At 55.3% G+C, this 12,765-nt stretch overlaps 1 long non-coding RNA gene across 1 annotated transcript; it reads right to left on the reverse strand.

Moving 5' to 3' along the window:
* Window positions 1–4,127: 4,127 nt before the first annotated feature.
* LOC139357395 (uncharacterized) lies at window positions 4,128–7,155 on the reverse strand. The gene is made up of 3 exons (XR_011610392.1): window positions 7,029–7,155; window positions 6,000–6,113; window positions 4,128–4,327 (listed from the first exon to the last, which is right to left on the reverse strand). It is a non-coding gene; the product is annotated as an uncharacterized lncRNA (long non-coding RNA).
* Between the last annotated feature and the right edge of the window lie 5,610 nt (window positions 7,156–12,765).

Consider the following 12,765-nt stretch of genomic DNA (forward strand, 5'->3'; position numbering starts at 1 on the left):
GCCATTTGGACAAAGACTTTGCTCTGCCTCTGCCACCCCTGAGACAGCAAGACCAGCCCCTGCTCCTCCTCCTCAGCCCACTCAGTGTGAAGCCGACGCGGATGAGGGCATTGATGATGATCCACTTCACTTAGTGAATATATTTTATCTTCCTAATGAGTTTTTTAATAACATGTTCTTTTTTCCAGCTTACTTGATCGTAAGAATACAGTATGTAACATATATAACATACAAAATATCTGTTTATCAACTGTTTATGTTATTGGGAAGGCTTCTGGTCAACAATAAGCTACTAATAGTTAAGTTTTTGGGAATCAGGCCAGGCGCAGTGGCTCATGCCTGTAATCCCAGCACTTTTGGAGGCCAGGGCAGGAGGACCGCTTAAGCCCAGGAGTTCAAGACCAGCCGGGGCAATGTAAGGAGACCCCATCTCTACAAAACACCATTAGCCGGTGTGGTGGCGTGCACCTGTGGTCCCAGCTACTTGGGAGACTGAGGAGGAAGGATCCCTTGGGCCCAGGATTTCGAGGCTGCAGTGAGCTGAGATTGCACCATTATACTCCAGCCTGGGTGACAGAGTAAGACCCTGTCAAAAAAAAGTTCTGTGTGGGTTTTCTCTGTGCAAGCATCACTGCCCCTCAGCCTGCATTGTTCAAGGGTTAACCACACCCACCGAATGGATGAATGTAACCATATTGCAGAGGAATGACACAGTCACACTGAAGGAAGCCGAGAAGTAAAGGAACACCTGAAGTTACCGCGGGGACAGTGTTGACGGGACGCTGACAGTGAGGCTAAAGACAAGACACACTGTGCCCGGATGCCAGGCTCTGGGTGGTGGGTCTGTCCCTTGCAGGGATGCGCCAGCAAGTCTGGAGCCAGTTCACCCGCAGCTGGGACTAGACAAGCAGGTGAATGTGGGAAAGCCAGGTTTCTTCCGACAAGAGATGCAGCAGGTGAAGCGGTGGACGAGAACAGGCCCATGCTGCTGGGGTGGGCGAGGAGGGGCCCGTGTCACTGGGGTGGGTGAGGAAGGGCGCGTGCTGCTGGGGTGGGTGAGGAAGGGCGCGTGCTGCTGGGGTGGGTGAGGATGGATGTGTGCCCTGGGGTGGGTGAGGACGGGGCATGTGCCTTGGGGTGGGTGCGGACAGGGCGTATGCTGCTGGGGTTTGCGAGGACAGGGCCCATGCCACTGGGGTGTGTGCAGATGGATGTGTGCCCTGGGGTGGGTGAGGATGGGGCACGTGCCCTGGGGTGGATGAGGATGGGGCACGTGCCCTGTAGTAAGGACGGGGCACATGCCCTGGGGTGGGTGAGGACGGGGCCCATGCCCCTGGGGTGTGCAAGGAGGGGCCCGTGGATGTGTGCTGGGGTGGGCGAGGATGAATGTGTGCCCTAGGGTGGGTGGCACCAGCATGAGCCCACGCCGTCGGTCTACACACATGTGGATGTGTTTGTGTGTGGGGGTTAGTACACAGGCATGCATCTTCTGGCTCTTTCTCCAAGAGGGCCTAGACACCAGGAGGCCCCAGTGCCAAAGGAAGCACAGGGTGCAGGTCTCAGTCCCCGACATCCCCTCCAGTGAGACAACCCTGCAGGCCTCGGGGTCTCGGCTGCTGCCAAGGCCGGGGCAGGGTAAGTCAGGCTGAGCCTGGAGCACTCACAGTCCCGGTACGTGAGGAAATGCATGAACGGGAGCAGGGCTTGTCGGGAGGGGACCTGGGAGTCAAGATGAAAGACCCCAGGGCTGGGTGACAGTTTACTGGATTGTAACCCTCAGAATAAAAAGCCGCGAGTCCACAGTGATGCACACAATTTGATGCGTGAAGAAGTCAGTGTACGTGGAGCTGCCCTTTCTCAGGTTGAAGAAGTTGCTTCCGGCCCTAGTGGGAGAATTTTTATCACAAGTGGGTGATGGGCTTTGTCCAGTGCCTTTCCGTGTCCGCCAGGATGGAACAAACGTGACGTTCGTCCGTGGTTCTGTCAGTGTACAGCACGTCACTGATCACTTGCATGTGTGCCCAGAACCGGGGCGGCCACCCAGCCGATACACATGCAGGACCCGGCTTGGCCTCATGGGATGGCAGCTGTGTCTTGGTTTTCATTCGGTTCAGAAGGTGGGTACGGACTGGGCGCGGTGGCTCACGCCTGTCATCCCAGCACTTTGGGAGGCTGAGACAGGTGGATCACTTGAGGTCAGGAGTTTGAGACCAGCCTGGCCAAAACCACCCATCTCTACTAAAAATACAAACATTAGCTGGGTGCGGTGGCGGGCGCCTGTAATCCCAGCTACTCAGGAGGCTGAGACAGGAGAATTGCATGAACCTGGAAGGTGGAGGCTGTGGTGAGCCAAGATCGCACCACTGCACTCCAGCCTGGGTGACAGAGTGAGACTCCGTCTAAAAATAAACAAAACAAAACAAAACAAAGTAAAACAAAGTAAAATAAAGTAAAATAAAATAAAGTAAAATAAAGTAAACTAAAATAAAGTAAAGTAAAATAAAATAAAACAAAACAAAATAAAATATTCCTTCAGGTCCTGCATACGGTGAAACTGCTGACTCAGCGGGCCCGGAGGACCCCACTGACACCCAGCCTCACAGCAAAGAGACAGTTCCTGGTTTTGAAATACATCTTTGCTGAGTTTTCCGTGCTCAACTGGCACCCCCTTTCTCTTCTGAGTTCCTGGCCTCCTCAGGGGTCTTGTGGCCTCTCCGGGGGTCTTGCGGCCTCCTCAGGGGTCTGGTTAACCCTCCTTAGTTATAGGAAGGGCCTCATTTGAGGAGATTCCCTGGAATAGGAGGGAGAAGCTTGCAGAGCAGGATTCATGAACAATCCGTGTAAGTGCGGGGACGATACCTGGCATGTTACACTCCAGATGCCGGCTGTCAGGAGCATGGTCACGGTCACTCAGGTCTGTGGTTCACTTCCCACGCGGGGTCTTCAACCCCATCGACCCCCAGGGCCCCAGACTCTGTAAATGGAACCACCAGCCACCCATTGCTTAAGTAGAAAGAGAGCCAGGAATGATCGTGACTTTCCCCCACCCTCACCTCCACTTCCAAACAACGCTGGGGACCAAGCAGGGGTCCATGGCCCAGGCTCTGTGTTTCCGGCTAATGATTAGTTGGAAGTTCCTTTGGAATAAAACTCCAAGTCCTTGCCCCAGCCGGCAGGAACGACGTTCTGCAAACCACACCCGCTTCCACGTCACCCTCCCCCAGTCTCCCAGGGCCCCTCTCTGGTCCTCAGACACTGGGGGTGGTGGAGGGACCAACCCCAGCCTCCTCTTCCCTACCCACCTCCTGAACGAAATGAAAAGCAAGACCCTGAAGTGAGCACAGGGGGCCAAGCTGGGTCCTGCATGTGGATCAGGCTGGGCGGCCGACCCCGGTCGTGGGTGTATGGACGCGGCCCCCTGTGGGGTGCTTGGGGAGGGCTGCATCCTTGCACCCGGGAGGGGAGATTAAATCACTCACAGAAAGCACTAGCTGGTGGCGAGGGACATGCTTTATCATATACGGCAAAGCCATGTGGGGACGGAGAACCCAAGGAAATCCCAGTTCCCCAGGGGAAGCGCGTCTGTCCAGCGTCTGGGGGAGGGGCATGTGGTCCTCAGGAAGGCCATGCAGGCCGCCCACCCCAAGCTCTCCAGGGACGGCCTCTGCGTGCGGCCTCATGACCTTGTGACCTGGGTCTGGGCTCTCAGGAGCACCAGGCAGGCAGGGAGGGCACGCCCCGGAGAAGCCCTGCCTGTGGCCGAGTTGCCGTTAGAATTTCAATGAGGGCCACTCAGCTTGAGGACAACAGACCGATGACTCCTGCCGCCCTGGAGGCCTGAGGCCCCACCTGCTCCGTCTGCTCAGGAGACACCAGTCTTGACTCAGCCTCTGTCCCTCTGTCCTCCCTGCCGGGCCTGGGAGCCCCGCGCTGTGGCTCCGCCCTGCAGGCCAGGGGGCTGGGTGGACATCCCTCAGGAAGAAAAGCCGCTGTCTGGAGCCGCCAGCCAGTGCTGGGGGGGCTTGGAGACCCCGGGTTGTGGACTTCGGGGCTGCGGATGGCCCAGGCTCTGACCCAAATCCGGTGCTCTCCGGAGTGGGTCTGTGTGTCCCTCCACTGGGCCTCTGGACCAGAACCTTCCGGGGACTCGAGCGTCCCCCTGAGACGTCTCAGCCCACCCAGCCCCTCCTATGCGGCGGCCAGCCTGAGGTCTGGTGGGTAGATTTGCTCCTGCGCCATCTCAGGGCTGGTTCCCCGCGGAGGGAGAGGTGCCGTCTGTCAAGCCTCACTCGTTCCTGGCGAGGGCTCTGGTTTTCCAGCCACGTTACTGCATGGAGAGCAACGCACACAGACAAGGTCTCAGACGCTGCCTGCGCCCACCCTGGTCCTGCTGGATGACTCCTCCCTTCCCTCTTCTCAGGCCGTCAAAGCCCCCGACAGAGGGGACGATGGCCCTGGGGGACGCAGTCCCTTTCCCCAGCCGTTCCCAGAGCACAGCTGGCTTCAGCCTGCATGCGGCCACGTCTTACGAGTCCAGCCCGAGTCCGTCCACTTCTGAGGGTCCTGCTGCCCTCTCCCACCTGCCCCACGCTCCGCAGAGCCCTGCAGAATGAGAGGGTCCTGGACCCGGCTCCTCTGCCTCGGAGAATCTGACTGCTGCAGGTCCAATCGGGGCTCTAGGAGAGGCCCTGGCACCCTGACCCCCGGCAGACAGCGAGGCTGACCTGGGAGGGTGAGGCCACCCCTGCCCTGGCTCTGACAGCCCTCTCTGTGCTGCTGCCCAACCCTCTCCCTATGCCTCCTCCGCTTCCCCCGGGGTTGGCACCTGGGAGCCTCCTCCGCTTCCCCCGGGGTTGGCACCTGGGAGCCGTGCTCTGGGACGACACTCCTTTTTGGCCCTGGGAATTTTTCCTCCCACATGGAGGCCCCCACAGCAGAGGACACCACCCAGCTAGGCCCACCTGACTGGTCAGGCTCAAACCCTCTGGTGCCCGCCCCACTGATAGGACCAGGTGCAAACCGGGCAGCGACACCCCAGACGTGTGGCCTTCATCAACTCCCCTGGGCTCCTCTCCCTCCAACCCGCCCTTCTCTGCCCAGGAAACGGTTTTTGAAGAGTTCTCCATTCTTGAGCCTTCCCACTGGGTGGAAGACAGTGGCCACAAGGCTGGAGCCGTAAGAGGCTGGGGAGGGTGGGGCCTGGGATCTCCTGCTCACGGGCTGTGTGACTGTGGGCACGAGACTTCATTTCCTGATTCATAAAGGTGGGGACACGATCAAAGCTACTCCTCGGATCTTTGTGAAGGTTAAATGAGTTAAACGTGGAGCACTCCTGACCCACGGTGAGGATCGTAAAATGCTGGCCACTGAAATTGTTCATTTTCCCCTCGGCATTGTGACAATATATCCCCAATGGCGTAGGATTTTAAGTGAATGTACCATCATCTGCTCAACAATTCTTTCACTGTGGACACTTGAGTGATTTCCAATCATGTTTACTCTCATTTTTTCTTTCTTTCTTTTTTTTTTTTTTTTTTTTGAGATAGAGTCTTGCTCTGTTGCCCAGGCTGGAGTACAGTGGCCCGATCTCAGCTCACTGCACTCTCTGCCTCCCTGGTTCAAGCCATTCTCCCAGCTCAGCCTCCCAAGTAGCTGGGACTACAGGTGCACGCCAACACACACAGCTAATTTTTTTTTAACTTATAGTGGATAAGGGGTTTCGCCATGTTGGCCAGGCTGGTCTCAAACTCCTGACCTCAGGTGATCCGCCCACCTCGGCCTCCCAAAGTGCTGGGATTACAGGTGTGAGCCCCCGCACCCCAGCCAGTAATACTGACTCTTAGAGCACTCTAACATGGAAAGGAGAAAACAATTGTTTCTCCTTTGGGATTGTTTCCTTAAAATTTGGCCCAGAAATTATAATCCTGAGTCAAAGGGTGTTGATGTTCTCATTATCCTGGAAGAATCACCCTGACCTTGACTTTAGAAGGTTGAATTACCTCGGACTTGCGAACGGCAACAGGTGTCTCATAGAAGCTGGGCGGGTCCCTCGCGGAAGCTGGGCGGGTCCATCGCGGAAGCTGGGCCGGGTCTCTCCTAGAAGCTGGGCCTCACTGGATTATGCAGATGTGTTTGTTTTCATTAGTATTTCTGTGTTTTACCGTTGTTCTGGGCTTACTAATTATGTTCTATTTAAATATTCTCTGTCTACTGATCTGCTACGAATGTAATTTGTAATTACCGGGAACACCCTCAGGGTGACATGAGGTCTGATCTCCAACCTCATGCCTCCCTGCCCCCTGAGAAGCAGCAGGTTGTTCCTGACGCCCCCGCAAGGTGGATGGTAAACACTCCGGCCTCCACCGTCTCCCCTCCCAGGCCTCACACCCGGCTCCCCCACTCCCACCCCCACCGACTCCCCTCCCAGGCCTCACACCTGGCCCCCCCACTCCCATCCCCACCCCCCCCGACTCCCCTCCCAGGCCTCACGCCTGGCCCCCCACTCCCACCCCCACAGCTCCCCTCCCAGGCCTCACGCCTGGCCCCCACCCCTGCCAACTCCCCTCCCAGGCTTCACACCTGGCCCCCCACCCTTGCCGCTGCCCCTCCCAAGGCTCACACCTGGACCCCCCAATCCCAACTCTTGCCAGCTCCCCTCCCAGGGCTCACACCATTTTAAGTGAATGTCTGTCCCACCCCCTCTTGCCTGTCCCAGTGGCTCCTGGAACATGGAACCCTCTAGCAACTCCTAATTTTCTTCTATTCGTAGCAAATTGTCTCAAAAATGTGTCTACATGCCTTATCAAAGACCCCCCATCCAAGACCCTCCATCCAAGAGCCCTCTGTCCAAGACCCCCTGTCCAAGGCCCCCCTATCCAAGACCCCCCCATCCAAGACCCCCTTATCCAAGACCCCCAATCCAAGACCCCCCATCCAAGACCCCCATCCAAGACCCCCTTATCCAAGACCCCATCCAAGACCCCCCATCCAAGACCCCCCTCTCCTCTAGTCCACTGTGTGAACATCACCTCTCTGCATCTCATGGGAGTCTGCAGCCTGTGGAGCCGCTCCTCCTCTCCGTCCTTCTCACACTGAGGGGCCCCCAGAGAGGTCACCGTGGCCCAAATGTCTGTCCCCGGAAATTCTTCTGTGGAAACCTTCACTCCAAGGTGATGCTGTTGGGAGGAGAGGCCTTTGGGGGGGTCCGGCCATGAGGGTCAGACCATCCTCGTGGACGGCTTAGTACCCAGACAAAAGGGACCTCAGAGAGCACCCTCCATCACGTGTGGACATGGCAGGAGGCGCTGGCTGTGAACCACAGTCTGCTGGGGGCCGGTTGGACTCACAGCCTCCAGAGCTGTGAGCCAAATGTCGGTCGCTTGAAGCCGCCACCTGGGGTGTTTTGCTGTGGCAGCCGGAGTGGCGGAGACTGGGGAGATCCTGGCCACAGAAGCGGCAGGGCCTGCCCCTCCAGTTCCTGTCTGAGCCATCACCACAGGTGCATCCTTCACCACCTGCCCGCTGCCCTGCTGGTCCGTTCTCTGCCTTCCAGACATAAACGTGAGTGGGAGGGCGGGGGTGGCCTGTGTGTGCCCGGCGCTGCCCCACACGAGCTCCCGGTTGTGCCAGTGAGCCGGATGCCCGCTGGGTTCCCACGGCAGCCTCTCTGTTCTTCTCCCTGATTGTAGAGACGTGACCCTTGCCCTGCTGGCTACAGCTCAGGGAGGCATGCTGTGTGTCCTTCGCGACGTGCGCTGGGGGCCGGCCCCTGACAGCTGGGGGCCGGTGCTGTGTGTCCTTCGTGGGTGTGCACTGGAGGCCGGTCCTGTGTGTCTGCTCCGTCGGCCCCCTCAGGTGGGTGGCTCAGGCGTCGCCGTGGTGGGAATGTTTACGCCACGGAAACCGGCCAGTGCCTCCAGCCAGGGTTTCGTTTCGCTGCTGAGTTGCTTGTTGCTGAATCAGCACAGCGCAGACTGGCCTTCCTCTTCCCTGCGCTGTTTTGTTATGGGATGTTTCTACCATACAGAAAAGCACAGAGAATGATGTGATAAGTACCATCGGCCCCTCCCAGCTCTAAGACTCCTTGGCATTTGGCTGTGTCTGTGCGTGATTTTAAGTGGATTCAACCTGTCCAATCCACCCAAAGCGCCCGGGTGCCCTCTGGTGTCATCGCCTCTCCCTCCTGGGGCGATTCCACATCTGGAGTGTCAGTCTAGGGCACGTTTGTAGACCTCACAGCACACGTGTGACCATCAACAACTACACAGCATGGTTTTGTGTGGGGTTTTTTTGGTTTGTTTTGAGACACGGTCTTGCTCCATCACCCAGGCTGGAGTGCAGCGGCACGATCATGGCTCACTGCAGCCTTGACCTCCCAGGCTCAAACCATCCTCCCACCTCAGCCTCCTGAGTAGCTGGGACCACAGGCTCATGCCACCACGCCCAGCTAATTTTTATTTTTTTATTTTTTTTTTAGAGACGGAGTCTCACTATGTTGTCCAGGCTGGTCTCGAACTCCTGGGCTCAAGCAATCCTCCCACCCGGGCCTCACAAAGTGCTGGGATTACAGGTGTGAGCCACCACAAACAGCCCTTCTCTTCCTTGCCTGGGTTAGGGACTCACTGAGAATAAGACAGGAGAAAAGGCGGATGTGATTTCAGAATAACAACTTTCTACCCAGCCCCAGCCCTGGCCGTCCACCCACGCTGCCCTGCTGTCACCACAGCACTCGGAGCTCCTGGAGCTTTGGCTACTTTATCTTTGTGGCCCTTTTCTGCCTGCTTATCAGCCCCCTTTCCCTGCCTCTGCAAACAATGCTGGTGAAATTTAGACAAGAGTTGCATTGTACACAGATATTACAGAGGCAAGGAATGATACTGTTATAACATTGACTCCAACACACCATCCTCTCTCTCTCGCTCGCTCTCACTCTCTCTCGTTCTCTTGCCCTATGTCTCTCTCTCTCTGTCTCTCTCGTTCTCTGTCTCTCACACGCACTCTCTGTCATTCTCTCGCTCTCTTTGTCTCTCTCACTCTTTGTCTCTCTCACTCTCTCTCTCTGTCTCTCTCTCACTCTCTCTTGTTCTCTCGCTCCCTCTTGTTCTCTCGTGCTTTCTGTCTCTCTCTCACTCTCTCTCGTTCTCTCTCTCTTGCTCACTCTCTCACTGTCTCGTTCTCTCTGGCTCACTCTCGTTCTCTTTCTCATTCTTTCATTGTCTCTCTCGTTTCTCGTTCTCTCATTCTCTCGTTCTCTCTCGCTCTCTCTCTGTCTCTCACTCGCTGTCTCTGTCTCTCTGTCTCTCTCACTCTCTCTGTCTCTCTCTGTCTCTCTCTGTCTCTCTCTGTCTCTCTCTTACTCTCGCTCTCTCACTCTCTGTCTCTCTTTCACTCTCGTTCTCTCTCGCTCACTCTCTCGTTCTCACTCTCTCATTCTCTCACGCTCTTTCTCTCGTTCTCTCTCTCGCTCTCTTTCTCTTTCTGTCTCTTTCTCTCTCTCGCTCTCTCTGTCTCTCTCATTCTCTCTCACTCTCTCTCCCTCACACTCTCACTCTCTCACTCTCTCTTTCTCTCTCTCTCGCTCACTCTGTCTCTCTCATTCTCTCTCACTCTCACACTCTCGCTCTCTCACTCTCTCTCTCTGTCTCTCTGTCTCTCTCTCTGGTCTTCTTTGAAGTCTTTCATTAAACTTTAGTAATTTTCTGCTCACAGATCTTAGATGTAGTTTGTTAGGTTTATTCCTAAGTATTTTTTATTTTGGGGTTTGAGTTTTAACATCTGTTTTTGATGCCCATATAGAAAACTGCGAATGACTCTCGAATGTTGATTTCTATATTGGAGCATCTTGTTAAACTATTTTAATTCTCATAATTTGTGGATTGCAATATTTTTTGTAAGTAATCATTTCATCAATACATAGTTTAGTTTCTTTGTTTCCAATTTTTAATATCCATAGTTTCTTTTTAAATTTTTATTTATTTATTTTTTTATTTATTATTTTTGAGATGGAGTCTCACTCTGTCCCCCAGATGGGAGTGCAGTGGCGTGATCTTGGCTCACTGCAAGCTCCGCCTCCCAGGTTCACGCTATTCTCCCGCCTCAGCCTCCCGAGTAGCTGGGACTACAGGTGCCTGCCAACATGCCCGGTTAAATTTTTTTTTTTTTTTTTTTTTTTTGTATTTTTAGTAGAGATGGGGTTTCACCGTGTTAGCCAGGTTGGTCTCAATCTCCTGACCTCATGATCCACCTACCTCCCAAAGTGCTGGGATTACAGGCATGAGCCACTGCACCTGGCCTTATTTTATTTATTTTGAGACACAGTCTCATTCTGTCTACCATGCTGGAGTGCAGTGGTGCAATCTTGGCTCACTGCAACCTCCACCTCCCGGGTTCAAGCAATTCTCCTGCCTCACCCTCCCGAGTAACTGGGGCTACGGGCGCCCGCCACCAAGCCCAGCTGATTTTTGTATTTTTAGTAGAGACGTGGTTTTGCCATGTTGGCCAGGCTGGTCTAAAACTCCTGACCTCATGATCCACCTGCCTCGGCCTCCCAAAGTGCTGGGATTACAGGTGTGAGCCGCTGCACCCGGCCCATTGTTGCTTTTTCTTGTCTGGTTTTGAGTGGGTCCCCAAGTTCTTCGTAGGTTAGAGGCAGTGAGGATGAGTTGTCTCATTCCTGATTTTATTTAAAAATGCGTAATTGTGATGGTTGCTGTACTTTACTTTTTTTTTTTTGGGGGGGGGCATATTCCTTTTGTAAAGTTAAAAAATTTATTTGATTCCTAGTTTGGTAAGAGTTTTATGTTAAAATACTGTTGGATTTTATCAAATATTTATCTGCATCTATTGACATTAACAGGTGGTTTTTCTTTTTTGCACTGTTTGTGCAGCAAATCACAAGGCTGGGCCGTGGAGTGACTGTCTCCTGGGAGACTCGGGTGGGTGAGCTGGTCATGGCTGAGCTCCACCCAACCCTCCGCACTCCTCAGTCTTCTGATTCCTTCTCCACTTCCTCACGGAACTCAACCGTTGGATCCGTAGGGAGCAAGGAGGTTGAGAGGCTTTCGGGAGACCTAGGACGGTGGGCTCTGGACGGGACAGGCAGGGGAGTTGCTGCCCAGCCCCTGCTTTGTGCAGCACCAGGCACAGGTTCAGAAGACGCTGCCACCACGCTTGGGGCTCCTGGATGCCACGGGCAGAGCCTGACCCAGAACCACTCAGGAAAGACATCCCAGGTGGTGTAGTCCAAGCTTCTCCTGCGCCGTGGGAGGAAAGCACATGAGGGTGGGGGTGTGCAGGGTGGTGACAAACAGGCCAGCAAACGGGCCAGCACGGCCTATCCCTGGTCACTGGCCACGCCCCCCCGATCACTGGCACGCCCACCCTGGTCGCTGGCCGTGCCCCCGGTCACTGGCCACGCCCACCCTGGTCACTGGTCACGCCCCCGGTCACTGGCCACGCCCCAGTCACTGACCACGCCCCCGGTCACTGGCCACGCCCCCGGTCACTGGCCACGCCCACTCTGGTCACTGGCCACGCCCGCCCTGCTGCAGAGTGAAGACTCCCACCAGGCCAGCCAGCTGCTGCCTCCCGGCGACGGCTCTCCCGTGAGGCCCACCCGCCATCCCCCCGCAAGGGGGAAACAGAGGCCCGGGAGTCGGCCAGGCGAACTGCTTTTCTAGGTCAACGCTGGTCCTCTCTTGCCATCCTGTAAATCAGATACTGAGTTTAAAAGCTGACCACAGAAAACCAAACATCGTATATTCTCACTGATATTTGGGAGCTAAGCTATGCGGAGGCAAAGGCGTAAGAATGATACAGTGGATTTTGGGGACTCGAGGGGAAGAGTGGGAGGGGCGAGGGATAAAAGACAACAAATATGGCACAGTGTGTACTGCTCAGGTGATGAGTGCACGAGGATCTCGCAAATCCGCACTAAAGAACTCGCTCCTGGCCGGGCTGGTGGCTCACGCCTGTAATCCCAGCACTTTGGGAGGCCGAGGTGGGTGGATCACAAGGTCAGGAGATCGAGACCATCCTGGCTAACACGGTGAAACCCCATCTCTACTAAAATACAAAGCATTAGTCCGGGCGTGGTGGCGGTGCCTGTAGTCCCAGCTACTCAGGAGGCCGAGGCAGGAGATGGTGTGAACCCGGGAGGCGGAGCGTGCAGTGAGTGGAGATCGTGCCACTGCACTCCAGCCTGGGCTACAGAGCGAGACTCTGTCTTGGGAAAAAAAAAAGAACTCGCTCCTGTAACCAAATACCACGTGTACCCCAATAACTTATGGAAAAATAAAATAAATATACAAGTAAATAAATTAAATGCTGACCATGCCCCATGTAAAACAGCAGGGAAGGGCCCAGGGAGGGGAAGTGGGGGGAGAAAACGTGCGTGGCTGCCACAGCCCGCCGCCGCCTGTGCATGGCATGGTGTCCTTTCCATGGCTCCATAGCCACTGTGTTCTCAAAGGGGCTGAGCCGTCATTCGTTGTATTCTCTGGGGTTGTTCCAAAATGCCGTCCATGGCCAGGCGTGGCAGCTTACGCTTGTAATCCCAGGACTTTGGGAGGCTGAGGTGGGAGGATCACCTGAGGTCAGAAGTTTGAGACCATCCTGGCCAACATGGCGAAACCTCATCTCTACTAAAAATACAAACGTGAGCCAGGCGTGGTGGCAGGTGGCTGTAATCCCAGCTACTCGGGAGACTGAGGCAGGAGAATCACCTGAATCCAGGAGGCGGAGGTTGCAGTGAGCCGAGATCACACC

The sequence above is a fragment of the Macaca nemestrina genome, chromosome 12 (genome assembly GCF_043159975.1).
Source record: "Macaca nemestrina isolate mMacNem1 chromosome 12, mMacNem.hap1, whole genome shotgun sequence".
Classification (NCBI taxonomy): Eukaryota; Metazoa; Chordata; class Mammalia; order Primates; family Cercopithecidae; genus Macaca; species Macaca nemestrina.